The 16,744-nt window shown below is 63.2% G+C and overlaps 1 protein-coding gene across 1 annotated transcript in view; it reads right to left on the reverse strand.

Annotated features, from left to right (window-relative positions):
- The window catches only part of TAFA5 (TAFA chemokine like family member 5), a 192,193-nt gene that overhangs the window by 152,267 nt on the left and 23,182 nt on the right, over positions 1-16,744 (reverse strand). The window lies entirely within an intron of this gene.

The following is a 16,744-nucleotide window of genomic DNA, read 5'->3' on the forward strand; positions in this document are numbered from 1 at the left end:
CTGGAGGTCAGTGGTGCGCACACCCCATCGGAACGCAGAGGTGGGAGGGCCTGGTCACTCTCTCATGAGGCGTGCAATCCCTCGACTTCAGGACACCCCAGACAAGTGGCCTCTGAAAGGGGCTCTGTTGGGGGCCAGCAGCCTCTGCCCACCCAGCCCCTCATAATGACCACAAAGCCTCCTCTCGGGGGGCCACCAGCTCCAGGCAGCCACGGTCTGGGGCAGCCGGTCCGTCCCCACTCGCTTCAGCCCATCGGCACTTTCCACTTCTCCCCAGGGGCAGCGCAAAGGCAAGAATGGATTTTGACCCACGCTGGTCCAGCCTGGACGCACCTCCACCTGCCTCCCGGAAGGCAGTGGTCAAGTCTGCCCGGCACTGGGGGGGAGGAAGGCCCAGCCCCGGGTGCATCTGGCAGGCTCACGGGGATGCTGAGCGGGCCAGCCCAAAAGGGGTGAGGGCGCCAGCAGGCCCTGGGCCTGGACGCTCATCCCCAGGGGACCCTTTGCAGCTTAAGTCAGTTTGGGCAGAGCTGTCTTGTCGCCTGCAACTAGAAGCATCTCAGCTGCTCTGATTCCCTGGGGGTTGCTCCAGCAGGTGCCCCAAGGCCATGGGCACCCCATTCCCACGACACAACACCACCACTGTACACCCTGACGCTTCCATCAGCCTCCCCCCAGCTCCCGACCCCCCACCCATGACTACCCAGGAGAGCCTCTAGAGCCTAACTCAGACTGCATATTCCTTCTGCTTCCTTCTGTCTTCCAGATGCTTCGGTCACATGTGGCATCAAACCAAACCCCCTCCCACCCCCCACAGCCCCAGGACCATGCACCTGCTCCCCTGTCCCCCAACTCTGCCCAGAGAAAGGCCAGTCCAGGGCTGCTGTAGATTTGGGACTCTGCGGTGTGCCCACGGAGAGCAGGTCTGGCTTCCTGCTACCCCACACGTGGTTGAAATGTCACCTGCTGGGGGCGACCCCCACCTGCAGGCTCCCTGCCGATGGCAAGCTCCCCGTAGCCAGGACCATCTAGCTGTTGGATGTAGGTGCTGCATCTGTCCGCATTAACTCATGGCCCCTCCTCCCCCGGAGCAGGGGCTCCCGCCACGGGTCCGGACAGGCTGCAGGGGCCGGTGTCCGGGCTCAGAGAAGCACAGGCACAGATCCAACCGCAGCGCATCTCATGGGGGCACAGGACGGAGCGAACAGTCACAGGAAGCCCTGGCGGCCTCGAGCACCTTCACAGACCACGCCCCAGCACCCCACCCCTCGGTGCCAAGGAATGTGCCCCCGCCTTCCACACGCGCTGCGCCCACTGAAAACACACAACACTGAAGGCGGCAAAGGGAAGGCTGCACCGATGGGCTCCATCTCCAGGCAACTTTGTCTTTTGGAGAAGTCAGCCTAGTTATTCTCTTTGTTGAAGACCAGGTGCCAGAAGGGAAATCAAACAGCTTTTCCTGCCTGGGAAACGGTCACAGCCACTTCACAGTGACGGCCGCCCCCGTCCCCACGCATCCCACGGGGGCCGGGCCACGCGCCCGCGATACAGGAACCCATGTCCTATTGCGGCACGTTCTCTGCCTTCGATTATCTGGCAAATAAACCAATTTGGGGGCCTGCCAGGGTCTCTCCCGCCGCCTCTCCAGGGCCCTGGCTGAGCCGGCCTTGTCTTCACCTCCGTAGAGACAGCAACCTCCGTGAGACGGAGAAATGTCATTATTGACCAAGAAAGCTAGGCCTGAAAACGGCAATGACTCGGGAGGTCAGCAGAAGACCCCGAGGTCCCGCACTCAGGGGAACCCTGCCCGGCCCCGCCCGAGCTGGAAGGCGCAGCGACACTCCGATCCCGCGGTCTGCGAATCTCTGTGCCCTGGCATCAGATCGTTTACAAAAATGACCACGCGGCCCCCCGTCTGCGTCCTCACGCCAGAACGCAGACATTACTCGCACCTTGTGAAACACACTAACACGGGACATGAAGGGGGAGGAGGTATACAGGACGGAGCTCTGGCTTTTCCGGGGACCCTGGCGGGTGTCTCCGTGGCTCCCAGGTGCCATGGAGGCCGCCTGTGGTTGGGCTTTGCAGGGTGCACCGTGGGCCGAGACTGATTCCCGGTCCTGGGGATGCCGGGATGCTAGGTGACTTCCTTCAGCCAAGCAACCGCGAGTGGGTGTGACCCACAAAGGAGCCCCGTGGGCCTGCGTTTTCACAAGAAAAAGATGCTGGGAAGTCACTGGTCAAGAAAGCAGGAAGCCCCAGGAAGACCTGGACCCTTGCTCCAGGCACATCAGGAGTTGTGAGCTGTCTGGAGCTCACGAGAAGCCTGTGGATTCACCTTGACGTCCACCTGCCACGATTCAGAGGCCACGCGTGCCCAGGACCACACCGTTAGAACGTGGCCGGGCCAGGATGTGAGCCCCAACCCCTTCCTCCACCGCACGCGGTGCCTCCTAGCATGCACATGTGGACTGCCCGGGCTTCAGCACGACCATCCCAGAAGACCCACGGTCGTGAACAGTGGACGGAAGCGGAGGAGGGGACACCACCCAGGACTCCCCACTTTTCCCACACAACGTTCCCTCCTGGAAGACACTGAGGGAAATGTGCCAGGGGCAGAGCAGAAATGCATGTCCTCCGGTCCCTGGGGACCAGCCACGTGGCTGACAGAGGACACGGAGGGCATGGGGGCCACAGAAAGGCCAGCCCACCCACTGCCTCTGCCCAGCCTCTGGCCCATGTCAGCAGGGGCCTCCCTGATGTCCCCAAGCATGGTGCACTCCGAGCTCTTCCAGGACAAGCACTCAAGGCTGGCAGGTCCCGAGGACCCAGGTCCCCGACTTCCCCTGGGGACCGGGGCCAAGGCAGGCCTGGTGGCCACTTCTCTCTGGCCAACTTCGCCCCCTCAGAGCCCGGCCACAGGCCCGAGGAGGACAGGAAGGCACACCGTCTGCGTGAGCTCCACCGTCCGGCACCACAGACAGAGTCCCTGTGTCCCCATGTGGCCGCCGAGGAAGCAGGGCAGCCCGACCCCTGCGTGCTGTGGACACAGACATGCAAGAGTTAAATGTTCCTCTGGCGGGTTCGAAATGTCCGATTTTGATAAGCAGGCGGGACTCCCTGTCCCTGCACAGTGAATGTCGGCATAACAAGCCCCACCGCGGGCTCCTGGCCTGCGTCACCGGCCCCTGGCCCCCTCCCCAGCGGGCATGCTCATTACCAGGTGGGGTCCCCGCGCTGAGGTGCTGTCAGAGCTGAGACCAAGGTCTGCTGCGCAGCTGCTCCGGCGTGGACACAGACCACGTGGGCGAACGGAGGAAACCCGCTTGTTTCCCAGCTCGAGGAAGGGCAGCCCGGAGACAGACGGCTCTCCCTCTCACTCCTCCGTGAAGCCTGGGTGGTCAGCACCAGCCGGAGGCAGGCGGGAGGGCGCGCAGTCCACACCGATTTCCTAACACGCGTGTGTGCGTGTGTAGAGGACGCGGTCCTGTGAGTTACACACGTGGCAGGACTGTGTCTTCACGGAGGCCACGATCCATCCTCCAGGAGTCACCCACACACACAGCCAGAGCGTCCCCGTCACCCTGAAGCCTGGCCAGGGCAGGGGAGGGAAGCCGGGCGGGACCACCATCACAGCCTGGGGGCCGGCGCGGCCAGGGGCCGGCCTCTGGCAGGCGAGAGCGGGAAGTGCCGGAGGGTGGAGGGGCCCGCCTAGGCCCAGGGGCCAGCACTCTGGCCCACCCCTTGCCCTCCACGGCCCAAGGGCCCTGCGCTGCCGCCGAACCTGCGATCACCTCACCCCACCTCTCCCGGCCGCACACTGCCTGGAGTCGGGCCTGGGCCACGTCCTCCATGCCAGGCCCCTGGGCGCCCTGCCCAGCCCCCTGCTCTGAGCGAGAGCAAACCCACCCTGTCACCTGACCACGGTGGTCAGCAGATCCAGGCCCTTCCCTGACCCCAAGGCCCCCAGCAGGCTGCACACGGTCTGCATCTCCTCCAACCTCCACCTAACGCATGAAATAGGGCTGGAGGGTCCCACAGTCCCACGGGCACTGGCCACAGCCTCCCTCTCACCTGGGAGCCCCCGTCCCTGCCCACCTGCCCCTCACTCCCCCGCACACACCGCTGGGTAGTCACGGCCTCTCCTCTCCCGTCAGCCCCGAAGCAGACCACGCAGGGTCACCTCCACGGGGGTCCCAGGCCGATGGGGCAGGAAGGCCTGGCCTCACCCCCGTGCCCCTTTCCCTGAGGGAAGCAGGCCCCTGGCCTGTCAGCCCTGCCCGCCCTCTCCAGGCTGTCCTCAGCCGCAGTGCTGGGGCCCCAGCTCTGCCTGGGGCCGTGCTCGGCTTCGGGGGGCTGCCCGTGCCTGCACACACAGCTCCATCCCCTGTGCCGTCCCTGCTTCGCCCCTCCACCCAGTCACAGTGAGCACGCGTGTGCTCGGGGCCCACGCCCTGCCCTGGCCAATCTTCTCACTGAGTTGCTACACGGGCTCATGGCGCCACCCCTTCCTGGCATTTGGGAAGGCGCCGGAGCCTCAGCTCTGGCCGGGCACCTCCACGTGGTTGGAGAACCTGGGCACCTGGGCTCTGGCACCCGCTAGGGCGGGCTGTCTTTTCTAGGCCCCTGGGCTCCACGTACGGACCCCGCCCCCGGCTTGCATGCGGGGGGCTCACACGGGAGACTGTCCCCTCCATCCCTGCTCCTAACCTCCCCCAGCCCACCCACCCACCTCAGTGATGTGCCCCCCACGCCGACGTGCTCCCAGCCCAAGGAGTCTGCTCCTGCCTTGGGTTTGCATCTGTCCGCTATCCCCTCAACCCCAGACGGGCCTGGGATGCAGCCTCGGGGGACAGAGGACAGCACCTCTTGTGCAGGGACCACAGCCCCCAGCAGCCCTGAGCGCAGCTGGGCCCAGACAAACACTGGCTAGTGGGTCACGGCCGCACCGACCCCTCTCGGTTCTTGCCCCTCCTCTGTAGGGACCTTGGGGACCACAGGCTGGGGGACAGCCTCAGGAGACCCAGTGACAGGGTCACTGGGGACTACCTCGGCCACGGGCCCTACGATGTGCCCTGCGTGCTGAAACCCACTCAGACGAGGCCTGGCTGCCGGGACGAGGCGTCTGTGGGTTTACTGTCTGCCACCTCCATCCCCTAAGGGTCGAGGGTGGTCCCCTGGTGGCACAGACCTTCTGAAGCAGCCACTTACACTTAATGCATAATTACTGACGGACCCGAAATTCATCACTTAAAGCCCTAACACCAAACCCCCAAAGAGTCCTGGAAACACGACCAGGGTCTGGTGAGCATGTGAACAGCTGTGGGACGGTGGGTAGGGCGCTGGTCTCTCGAGGTAGGACCTCCCCTGCTTCCAGAATGGAGCTCCCCCGAGCCCGGGCGAGGCAGGAACCCCACAGGGGCTGGCAGAGGTGCCCATGGCCCGGGCGGGAGGAGGTGAATACCCAGAGGCAGACTTTGGTTCCCGGAATCTCCCGCAGAGCCCTGACCACGCACGCACGCAGGCGGCGATGGCATTAGCTCCATCTTCATGGGTCCACCAAGTTGACTGCCATTTTGACAGGAAAGGAAAGGCGGAGACCCCTCTTCTGTCAGAGAACAGAGAGCACAGTGGGGTCCAGCTCCGGGAGAAAGCCACCTGCCGCCCGCTCGGGGACTGTGGCCACTGTGGGGCTCAGCCTGGGGAATCCCACCCAGCCCCTCCATCAGATGCAGGGCCTCGTCTCCCACACGCCCTGCGAGGCCAAGGGGGTTGGGGGCAGCAGCCCTGGGCCGTCCTGGACAGGCCCTCCGTGCACACTGCTCTCTGTTCCCAGGTGTCCCAGTGGCCTTGTGGCTTCCGGTGCAAGGCCGAGGGCCTGCAGAGTGGCTTGCGGGGAGCTCCCGCTATGACCCCAGGAATGGGGTTGAAAGCCCGGGCTCCAGGGCAGGAGCACCCTGCACGGAGATGGTTGTTGTGGGGACGCAGACCTGCCTGCCCCCGGCATGCCCTGATGAACTCACCGGTAACCGACCTGTACATGCATCTGCTCCAAGACAGCTGCCTCGGGGTCTCCAAGGTCACCCATCCCAGGCACAAGCCAGGCACATGCGCAGGAGAAAGCATAGCGTGCTGTCCACTCGCTCTAGGGAGGGTGGTAAGGCCAATACCCGCAGGGCCTGCCCCCCCGCCTCCCACAGTACGGAAGGCAGCGCTGTAAAGGACAGCTGGGGGTGGTCTTCGCTCCCTGGCGCTGCGCATCCCAGTGGAAAGGCCACGAAGGGCCGGCCAGCACCGCCCAGTGGTGGACATGCTGCGTGCGGCTCCAGGCTCACCCGGGCCACATTCTGGCTTGTCCCCTGCCTGAGACCATGTGTGCACGTGGCCCGACTCCTGGTGGGACTGACGAGGAGCCTGCAGGAGTTGGGGTGGTCCTGGTGCACAAAGCTCGGTGACTCCGGGCACCACCGTGATGCCACAGCCTTCGTCATTTGAAGCCCGGACGGCTTTTCTGTCCTGTCATCTGCACATGCTGGGTCACCCCCCTGCCCCACAGCCCCCTTCCCGGGACTCCCTCCACCACGACCCCTGCAGGAGGGTTGGGCCGAGACAGCTGGGTCTGGACCACACCTCACAGAGGATGGCGAACCCCACGCCACAAGGACTAGTCAGCAGGGATTCGGGAGCCAGCCGGGGCGGGGCTCTGGGGTTCCCATCCCACCCAGGAGCAGAGGAAGGAGACGGGAGACCCCGGAAGGCCCTGGGGCTGACTCTGGGCCTTGGTTTCTCCCTGTCAAACATCAACAGTTTGGACGAGATGAACCCAAGGTCCCTGGACAGGGCTCTGCAGAGGAGCAGAGACTCGTGAATGGTCCCAGGAGGGCACTCTGTCTGGCGCCCGGCCCAGGCAGACCCTCGTGGTCCAAGCTCTGATGTCGGAGCCTTGATTTGGGAGGTTTGCTCGGCCTGTGTCCGCTCGGGGAGACGCATGATGGCAGGGAACACAAAGGCTCGAGGGTGTCCTGCTTGGTCATCACAGGGCAGGGAACACAGGCCGGAGACTCCCCAAATTCCTCCTGCTACAAAAATGCAGATGCGGCCCCGCCCCTCCTCTGTTGCCATGGTGACCAAGCTGGCTGAGGGGTCAGTAGCAGGAGAAGGAGCCAGGGCTCCCCTGCCTGATGCCTGATGCCGGAGGACTTGGGGCCGAAAGCCCCATCCACAGTGGACATCGAACGTCCCCCGGGGGGCTGGGAGGAGAAGCCGGCCCCCAGCTGTCCTGGATGCCCTGACTCTCATCCCAAAGCCCCTCGTGCAAAAGATGACCCCCATCTCACCCAGGGCTACCATCGCATCCTCGTTCACGTGTGCCGCACCCACGGGGGACCTGATGCCCACCCTGCCTCATGCCCTGCGCCCACACCCACCCCATCGCCCGACTCTGCCACGGGCCCTGGTGGAAGACCCCCCACTTCTGCCTGGACACGCCCATTCCCCTTCACACGGGCCTCAGACACATGGGAGCCAGAGACCGCTCCTACAGATAAACAAGGTCTAGCTGGTCTGCTTGCTGCCCCATCGTGCCCCACAGGAAGGCGGTGGACGGCCGCCTCAGTGCCCCAGGCCCCTCGAGGGCAGCCCAGTCCCCCTGCACGTTCCCTCCAGGGTGCTCCCTGCTGGGCCGGTGGGGCCGCTCTGCAGGCTGATGCCTCCTCCTCTGCCCGCTGAGGACCCACATCTCCCTGGGAGGGCAGGAGCTTTCTCAGGAGCTGCGCCGGAGCACTATCTGCTCTCTCCCCCATGGCTGCCCCAGCCAGAGCACAGGCGCTACAGGAGGCCCGGAGACCCGGGCCCACCGCAAAGGGCATGACGTAGCTGCTCATTCAGAAGGACGCGGGCAGCGCCAGTGGGCCGTGGGCGACTGCAGAGAAGCTGCCATCGTGGGGGCCCTTTGTCCATGCTGGGGCTGGACTTGGGGTCTGCACAGCCGATTTAGAGAAGAAAGAGCAATCCTGTCTTGCCCTTTTTCTCTCCTGGAGGCTTGCACACCAGCGACCGTGGCCTCCGAGCCTGAAGGGCAGGGCTGAGGGCACAGCCAGGGATGTGGGCAGGGAAGGGGCGCGGGTGGAGGGACGGAGCTGAGAGAGAGCCCTGGAGCCTCGGGCTGAGTCAGAGCAGCCTCCCGCACACTCGTCCCCCCAACACGTGCACATGTGTGTGCACTCACTCCTGCACACTCACACATGGCCAGTCACACATGCACACTCACACACGGCCACACTCACGCCTGCACACTCACACACGGCCAGTCACACATGCACACTCACACACGGCCACACTCACGCCTGCACACTCACACACGGCCAGTCACACATGCACACATACATGGTCACTCACACACTCGCCATCACACGCATGCACATGTGTGCGCTCACAACTAAGCACACATGCACATGCGCAGATATGTACACACAATGTACTCACACAAACCCTCGTGCACACTCACACGCATGCTCGTGCAAGCAGGCACACGCTGGGTGTCAGCTTCCTGAGGGCAGGAACCCTGTCTGTCCGATGCTTCCCTGCCAGGCCGGTGCCCTGGGCGCTCAGTGTGGACTTGCACACACGTGGGTTGGGGTGACCCGAGATGGGGCATCTGAGGCTCCATGGAAACAGCAGCCATGTGCCCATGGCAGGGATAGGCTGCTTTACCCACTGGCCTCCTAACAGTCCCTACAGCCCGTGTCTCCAGGGACACAGGGAGCACCAGAGAGCCTCCAGGTTGGAGAAAAAGGTGCCTCCAAAGCCCGCCCGTGGGTGCAGCGGCATCAGGGACCCGGTCTTTCTAGGATTCGGCCGCAAGGGCAGCCGTGGGAAGGGGCGGGCGCTCCTCTGCTCACTCCCCAGACCCTCCACGGGTGGCCCCAGTCCTGACAGACACACAGAGGAGGATGGATGCCAACTGCAGGCTCTGGTGCAGGTCCCAGGAGAGGCGGGAGGGAACACGCCCCCTGAGCCTGACCCGTGGTCAGCCCTCCTGCGCGGGGTCCCCAGGACTCTGGTGTGGCTGGGGTGGAAACTTCCAGATGAGGCACGTGGGGGGACCTAAGCCCCTTCTGGAGAGTCTGCATTTCAACTGTTGCACGATGCACATTCCCTCCTCAGTACAAAGAGAATTACTGGAAGGTACATCCTCGCTCTGCTCCCAAGAGGCCTCTGGGTAACCGCAGGCCCTGGGCTGTGGCTGCCTTCCCAGGCACCCCTCAGACCAGGCCAGCTGGAGGGCGTGGGGCAGTACTAGCCAGGCTGTCTGCTGCTCATCTCGGGCACGCTGGGGGTGAGGGTGGGGGTCCCCCCCACACCCTATGCCTGTGGCCCTCGTCCCTCAACCACACCCTGGGCTGTTTCCTGGAAGGTTCCAAGGCCCAGTCACAGGGTGGTGTATCCTCCAGGCAGGAGGGAGGAGGGAGGGAGAGGAAGGGAGAAGAGTGGGAGTGGCCGCCACCTGGGCCCCAGGGATTGCCCGGCTCAGCCCACGGCCTTCCCCTGCTCTGGTCCCGCTTGGCCTCGGGGCCTCCCTGGGCTCCCGGACGTGCGGCCGCACCCCTGCAGTCCACCTTGGCACGCGGGCGTCACTCATTCACCCGCTGACGCAGACACATCTGCCTCCATGGGACGTCACACCATCTGTTCCCGGCCGTGTTTTCTAAGTGTCCTCTGAGGGCAGGACTGTGTGGGGCTCCAAAACACACTGCGCCTTCGGAGAGACCCCAGAGGCGTTGAGGGGCCACGCTGGGCATGCCGCTGCCGCCACAGCCCACCTCCATGGGCTCAGATCCCAGTGACGGAAGGGACCCTGGGGCTGGACTGGGCTTGCACCGTGGCGGGGAGGAGGCAGCGCTGACCCGGGGGCTCTACGGGGAGGGGGGCGGAGGCACTGACCTGGGGGGGGCATCAGGGCTGGACTGAGCCCCGCGGGGAGGGCGGAGGTAGTGCTGACCTGGGGGGGCACCGATCTTATGTCTGATTTCTCCAAACGCACACATCTTTCACAAAATGAAAAAAAAAAGTTCTGATGAGCCTTCCTAATGAGAAATATAATATTTAAAGGCAAAGAAATCATTGTTCAAAACTACAAGGACAACTCCACACCCCCTTCGAGAGGATCTGCAGCCTGTCCCCCGGTTGATGCCATTGTTAATTTTTCCTAATGACACATTCAAGAAACAAAACAAAACAAAAGAACCATCAACTCAGCGTTTAGAACAACATATTTTGACAGCATATTTTTAAACCAATTCCCCCCTTCCAATGACAGTGCCATCGTGCAATCTTTTTAAGTCTACTCAGTATATACCAACATGATTATCTCATATTCTTCTCTCGACAAAAACTTCGAGATACATAATGACAGCGTGATCCACATGCAAATGCATTCGCGGGACATTGTCTCTTCTTGCAAGGACCAGGAAGGAGGAAACAAGGCGCGACGGCCCCCGGGTGCTCCCGCGCGGCGGGCGTCCTGTGCGGTCAGCTGTGCAAAGCCGCTGGCGCAGAGTTGGGGGAGTGAGCGGCACTCAGACGCCCATCCCGCCCCCTGCCGGGAAAAGGCTCCAAGGACAGAGACTCCGCGGGCCCCCGCACTGCCCACAAGGACCCGGATATCCCTGCACTAGGGGAGCTCGTCTGGGCTCCCAGCAAGAGTGGAGGGGACCTCCCTACAGGTGCACACAACACGGTCACCGTGTCCCCCTCGCCTGGGAGGCCATGGGCTTGGCCCTCACAAGGCGCCCGCTTTCCCCATCAATACCGCGAGGCCAGTGGCATCTAGCCTCCCACCCTTTGGGGACTGTGAGCAGCATGGTACAGAGGGCCCTAAACCCGCAAAGGGTGGCACCAGGCGTGCATTCTCCACGTCTTTTTCGGAGGCCCCCTGTTGTCCCTGCCCAGACCTGCTGCGTCAGGAACCAGATGGGGACAACAAGCACGCTCTTCTGAGCCCTCCAGGGACCTGACCCACGTAAATTTGAGGACTGCCGGGAGAGCAAGGCAGGATGCGCCTCACAGCGTGGGTGTGCGGATGAAGCCGGGAGGGATCCAGGCAGCTCCCCAACCCCAAGGGATCCGCCAAGGTGGGACCCCACCACTCAGTGGGTGTGCCAGGCTGCATAACGCCCCCAAACAAGAGCAGGACCTCATCCCCGGTGTTTGTGGATGTGATGACGAAGTTGCGGGTCTTGACGTGGATGATGCTGGGTTTCTGGGGGGCCCGGTGTCCTCAGAGGGGTCCCCACAAGAGGGCGGCGGGGATCTGGAGGCAGAGAAGATGGGCGGACAAAAGCAGAGGAAAGCAGAGGTCGAGGAGAGAGCAGATGCCCCTGGAAGGGCTGTGAGGTGGAGGAGGGGACGAGCCAGGGGACGCGGCCTCCTCCCGAGGCTGGCAAGGGGAGGAAGCAGCTTCTCCCTGCAGCCTCCAGAATCCTGCGGGCACTTGACTTCGGTGCCAGGCCTGGGGAGCTCATCGGAGCCATTCCGCCCCCCTTGCTCATGTGGACTGTGGTCTCAGGCTCCGACACGCGGCGGGAACGGTGTCAGCAGGAGACCCATGTCCTTGGAGGAAAAGGGCAGCGTCCTTCGGCCGAGAAGGAGGCTGACTCATCCAGAAGCCCTGCAGGGCAGGGATGGACCCCAACTCCAGAGAAAGCTTTCAGGGGCCCCCACGTGCAAGAAAGGGAAAGAGGAGAGGTTTCTAAAGGTCTGTGTCCACCGAGGGAACCGTGTCTGCTTCTTGGGCCGTGTCACCCACTGGGACCCTGGAGGGTGAGGAGCCGTGGCAGACAGCCCTCTGCCGGAGGAATGCCACACAGGGGCCTTCCACAGCCTTCCACAGCCGGAGGCAGCTCTCCACCTTCCCCGCATCAGGAAGCTGTGGTGCGGTTTGGAGGTCAAGTGGACCAAATCTTCCAGGGGCAGCTCGTCACTCACATCTCTGGCAAAGTTGTCAGGTGCTCGGTCTTCACTGCAACGTTCACCTCCAGGAGCACCTCCCAACAGCCTCACTGGGGAGACCGAGGGCAGGGAGGGTGCATGCATGCTTTGTGATTGTGTGTGCATGCCCATGCACTGTGTGTGTGTGGTGTGAATGCATGTGTGTGCATTGTCCATGTGTCTGTGTGCATGTGTGTGCATGTGTGTGCACTGTCCACATGTGTCTGTGTTGTTCCTGCATGCATGCATGCACGCGGTGTCTCTATTCTGTGTATTGTGTGTGTTGCCGGCATGAATGTCCCTCCTGTCTCTCTGTGCAGTGGGGCCGTGATTTCTGGCTCATGCCAGTACTCCTTGCTGCGTCCTGCCCTCCCAGCTGCACTCCATCCACCGCGCTGACCCTGAGTCAGGCCCCAGCCAGCCGTGGCTCCCCCTCTGGGCTGACCCCACGGCGCTGTCACCATTCTTCAGCCCTTGCTCTCAGCACGTGGAGCTCCCAGGCCCGCAGGGCCCTCCGCTCCATCTACCAGTGCAGGCTGTGCCTGAGGAAGCTAGGTGCTGCGGAGGCTCCGTGCAAAGGCCCAGGGTGGGCCCTTCCTCCTGGTGGGGGCATGGGGCAGGGCGGGGGAGAGTCACCTGCTGGAAGTGGCCAGTGGAGGTGTGAGGGCATGTGGTGCTTCCCTGGGTGCTGGACGGACAGGTGACAGATGGCCGGGGGGACGGAGGCTGTGGAAGGCAGCTGGCTCGGGACCACGCTCAGGCAGAGTGGACAGTCTGCCCCCAAATCAGAGGCTGTGCAGCTGATCTTCTTCAGGCGGGATGCATTCACTTTCCGGGACCCCCACCACAACGTCCACTGACGGGCGGCTCACTCCCAGCTCTGGGTGTCCAGATCAAGGTGTTGGCACGGCTGGTCCTTCGAGGCCGCAGGGGAGACTCTGTGCCGTGCCCGTCCCTGCTCCTGGGGCTTTGCGGGCATCTTGGCGTTCCCTGGCCAACCTCTGCCTTCGGGTCCACTGCCCTTCTCCCCCTGGGGGTCGTCCCTCTCCACGTGGGCCTGCTCTTACAGGGACACCAGTCACGCGGGGGCATGGCCCGCCCTGCTCCAGCACGGCCTCATCTCGCCTGATTACATCTGCGACGCTGCCCTTTCCAATGAGGTCACACGCAGGGGTTCTGAGGGTCGTGACCTCCACACACCAGTTCTGGGGGCGCAAGACAGCCCAGAGCAGCGGCCTCGCCCATCTGTGGTGGGACCTCCAGCTACACGTCAGAGCAGAGCCGGTGCTCAGGCCCCTAACTCTGGCTCTTCAGAGAAACGGCGTGGCCGCTGATCCCGCGGGTGAGCCAGGGGGCGATTCCCTGCAGGAGGAACGGTAGGGCAGGGTGGGGACACCCGGAAGCCGCTACGTGGGTGGTCATGGGGGGCCTGGGCACTCTGGAAGGAGGGCGCTGGGCTAGGGGTCACCGGTGGGCGGCACGGAGCAGCGGGGACGTGGGGGAGCCAGATACGGAGGAGCAGGAACAGGAGCAGGTTCAGCGAGGAGAGGGGCGCACACAGCTCTTGGTGATAGCTGTCCCCGGCCCTGGACCCCCGGTGCCGCCTGCTTCCTTCCTAGGACTCCCTGTCCCACCGGGGCTGCTGGGGTCGGGGTTCGAGGCTTTAGTTTTGCTTTGGCTGGGGTACTCAGAAAGTGCTCGAGGCCACGTGACCAGCAGCCAGCCTCAGGCCGCTTGGGACGTGCTCACTGTTCGATGTTCCCGCGCGCGTCTTGCTTCTTCGTGAACAGTGGTCTGTCTCGGCCCCGCTCACGACACCATCAGTCCAGCCTGTGCCTCTTTTCCCAGGCAGACCCCGCAATCCGTGTCTCTGGTGACACAAGGCTGGAAGGGCTCGGTGGCTTTCATGTGGACAGGAGAAAGGAGCAAAAAGGAACGGACTTCGGGTGCACGCAACCCCACGGGTAAACCTCGAATGCTCTGGGACAGTGCAGGAAGCCCGTCTCAAAGACCGCACCAAGCAGAGTCCCTTCTAGGACGTTCTGGAAAAGCAAGAGCCGACCAGCGGTGGCCAGGGGGCGGGGTGGGGATGCACGGCAGAGTCTCTGGGGCCTGGGGAGCACTCCATGTTCTGACCGTGACGCTCCCGGGAGCCTCTGCACGCGTCACGCCTCGTAGAACTGTATCCCACACAGAAGGAAATTCCGTTGTGGGTAAATATTTTTACATTATTAAAAATGATCCTGACCCATCAGATTGATTTTACGTCAACAGGGGGTCATAAGCCACAGTCTGAGAAATGCTGGGCTTGGCTGATTTCTGGAGGAGCCTCCTCTGGGGAGGGATGGGGAGTCCTACATCCTGGGTCCAAGACTCCCGGAGGCGAAGACTCAGGGGACCCTGGATGCTGCTGCTGGTGCTGACGACAGAGATGACAGTGGAAATGAGACAGAGAGACAGAGACAGACAGAGAGACACAGAGACAGAGAGGGACAGAGACAGAGAGGCAGAGACAGAGACACAGGGGCGCAGGGAGGGAAGCTCGCCTGTCCACGGAAAGATCACGCGCGCACGAGCGCAAAGACCAACGCCCCGAGGGACCCACGCGTGGGCCAGGGGACGCAGCCGGGATGCAGCCCCGAGCCTCCCCGAGGTGGTCAGTGAGGGCTAGACCACTGAGACCGCGTGTGGCGTCCAACCAGGGTGCGTGCGTCTCCCTCCCGCGCGCGCTCGGCACAAACTGCCGCCCCTCTACCCGACCCCGTCTCAGTTGCTCCTTCACACAAACCGTTTTAATTCATTTACTCACACACTCGGTCGGCTCCGTCTAGGAGCTAGCGGACGGTCACTGGGTCCGTCTAAAGGGGGCCCGAGCCCATTACAGTAACCACCTTCCAGACCCTACTTCATGGGCGTCCGGTGAGAAACGGGCGAGAGCCGATCGTGCCCCTGGGGGGCAGTGCCGGGACACGCCCGTCCCGAGTGGGTGGCTGAGTGAGCCACCAGCACCTCCCGACATCCCCGTGCTTCTCAGATCTCTACCCAAAACCCTCAGCCCTAAGTCCCACCCAGAATGCGTCCATCCAGGGCCTTTGGCCACGGCTCCAGGGTGCCCCCACTCTGCCCCACAGCAGTGTCAGACCCTGAGGTGGGGCAGTTCACGTCGTTCTCCCGTGGGGAGGAAATGAGGGGGTCTCAGGAGGGCATCTGCCCTACACTCTGCAGGCGGATGGGGACCCCCAGGCACCCTGCCAGGACATCTGATACGGCCATCTCCAAAGGCCATCGCCAGCCCTCTAGAGCCCCATCGCTCGCTCCTCGGAGAGACCCCGCGACCACACCAGGCCTGGCTTTGCACCTGCCCTGGCCGGCCTCTCCCTAACCCAACCCGGAAGGAAGTCCGGGCTGCCCTGCACCTGGGGTTCCACTTCTGCAGCAAAGTCTGCTCCCGATGGGGCCCCTCGGTCTTCCCAGCAGAGCCCCACGGCCCCGGTTCACTGGCTCCCCCTCCTCCCCACGCCGGCGGACTGACGGTGCCCACAGGGGCCCAGACCGCCAGAAACCAAGCTGCTGTGTTCACCACAAACCCAGCCCAGACCTGCCCTCCTGCCCCCCCTGCCTGCTGCCCCTCCTGGGTCGGGAGCTGCTGCAGCCAGGCATCCCCAAGCATCCTGGTGTGCCCCGGAGGATCCCTGAGGCCCCACATTTGTAACCAACACCGTTCATCACAGACACGACACCCATGCCGCAAACAGTGCTTCAGGATTTCTTTGTTTCTTTCCCCAGCTTAGTGATGACTAATGCCTGGGTGATTTCCTCGCGTTTTGTGTGTGTGGCGCTGGGAAGAAACTAACCATGAGAGCACAGCCTGGGACAGGAAGCACGAGGCAGAGGTTGGCGGAAGGCAGAGCCCGAGGCCAGGCAGGAGTGAGTTCGGGGCCTCGGCCTCACCCCCAGGGTCTCCAGGCCGGGATCTGCAGCCTTCCATTCCTCACTGTCTGATGCTGCAGAATAAACAGAACCCAGATCGGAGAGAAGAGTCCCCTGGATGCACTAACATTATTTTTTTAAAGTGCCCAGATGTGCATTTAAGAGCAACATCCTGCTGGTAAATAAAGCCAGAGGGTGATGATCTGGGGATAATTGGTGAAACGGGCCAGGGGAAACCCATTTATGGCCCTTCCTTCCACGCCCTGGATCCCACACTGTTACAGCCGTGGCAGGAAGAATTCACCAGGCAACTGACTTCCAAAGAAAATTCCATCCATGCGCACGATCCCCCTACAAACAGACACGTTTTTGAATGCAGGCGTGTTGCAACCCACCCACTGGGTTCTTCCTGCAGTTGGCAAGGGAGTTGGCTGCTCATAACAGGGACAGGGTCGTGACGTGCCAGACCCCGGCCCTCCCCATGCTCCTCTGCACCCACCGCAGGCCTGGCCAAGCCCCTACCTTGGGACCCTCTCTGGCCCCTCCCTGAGGGACATTCTGGAGCCCAGGGTCTGCAAGCAATGGCAGGCCTGTCCTGATGGAAACTTCCAGACCAGAGCCTGTATACTGTCCTTTGAGATGTATCCTATCTACCTGTCCCTGGCTCTCCGGAGACCTCTGTCCACCCTCTGTGGCTGGGCCGCCACCCCTGCGGCTACTCAACAGCCCTGGGGAAGCCGTGAGACACCTGAAAGGGGCTGTGCCCTATCCTCACTCCCCAAACCAAGGGAGGTGGTGCCACGGCCCCGAGAGAGGTCGGGTGGTC

The sequence above is a fragment of the Callorhinus ursinus genome, unplaced genomic scaffold (assembly GCF_003265705.2).
Source record: "Callorhinus ursinus isolate GAN/ISIS: 27379988/994484 unplaced genomic scaffold, GSC_fseal_2.0 scaffold48, whole genome shotgun sequence".
Taxonomy (NCBI): Eukaryota; Metazoa; Chordata; class Mammalia; order Carnivora; family Otariidae; genus Callorhinus; species Callorhinus ursinus.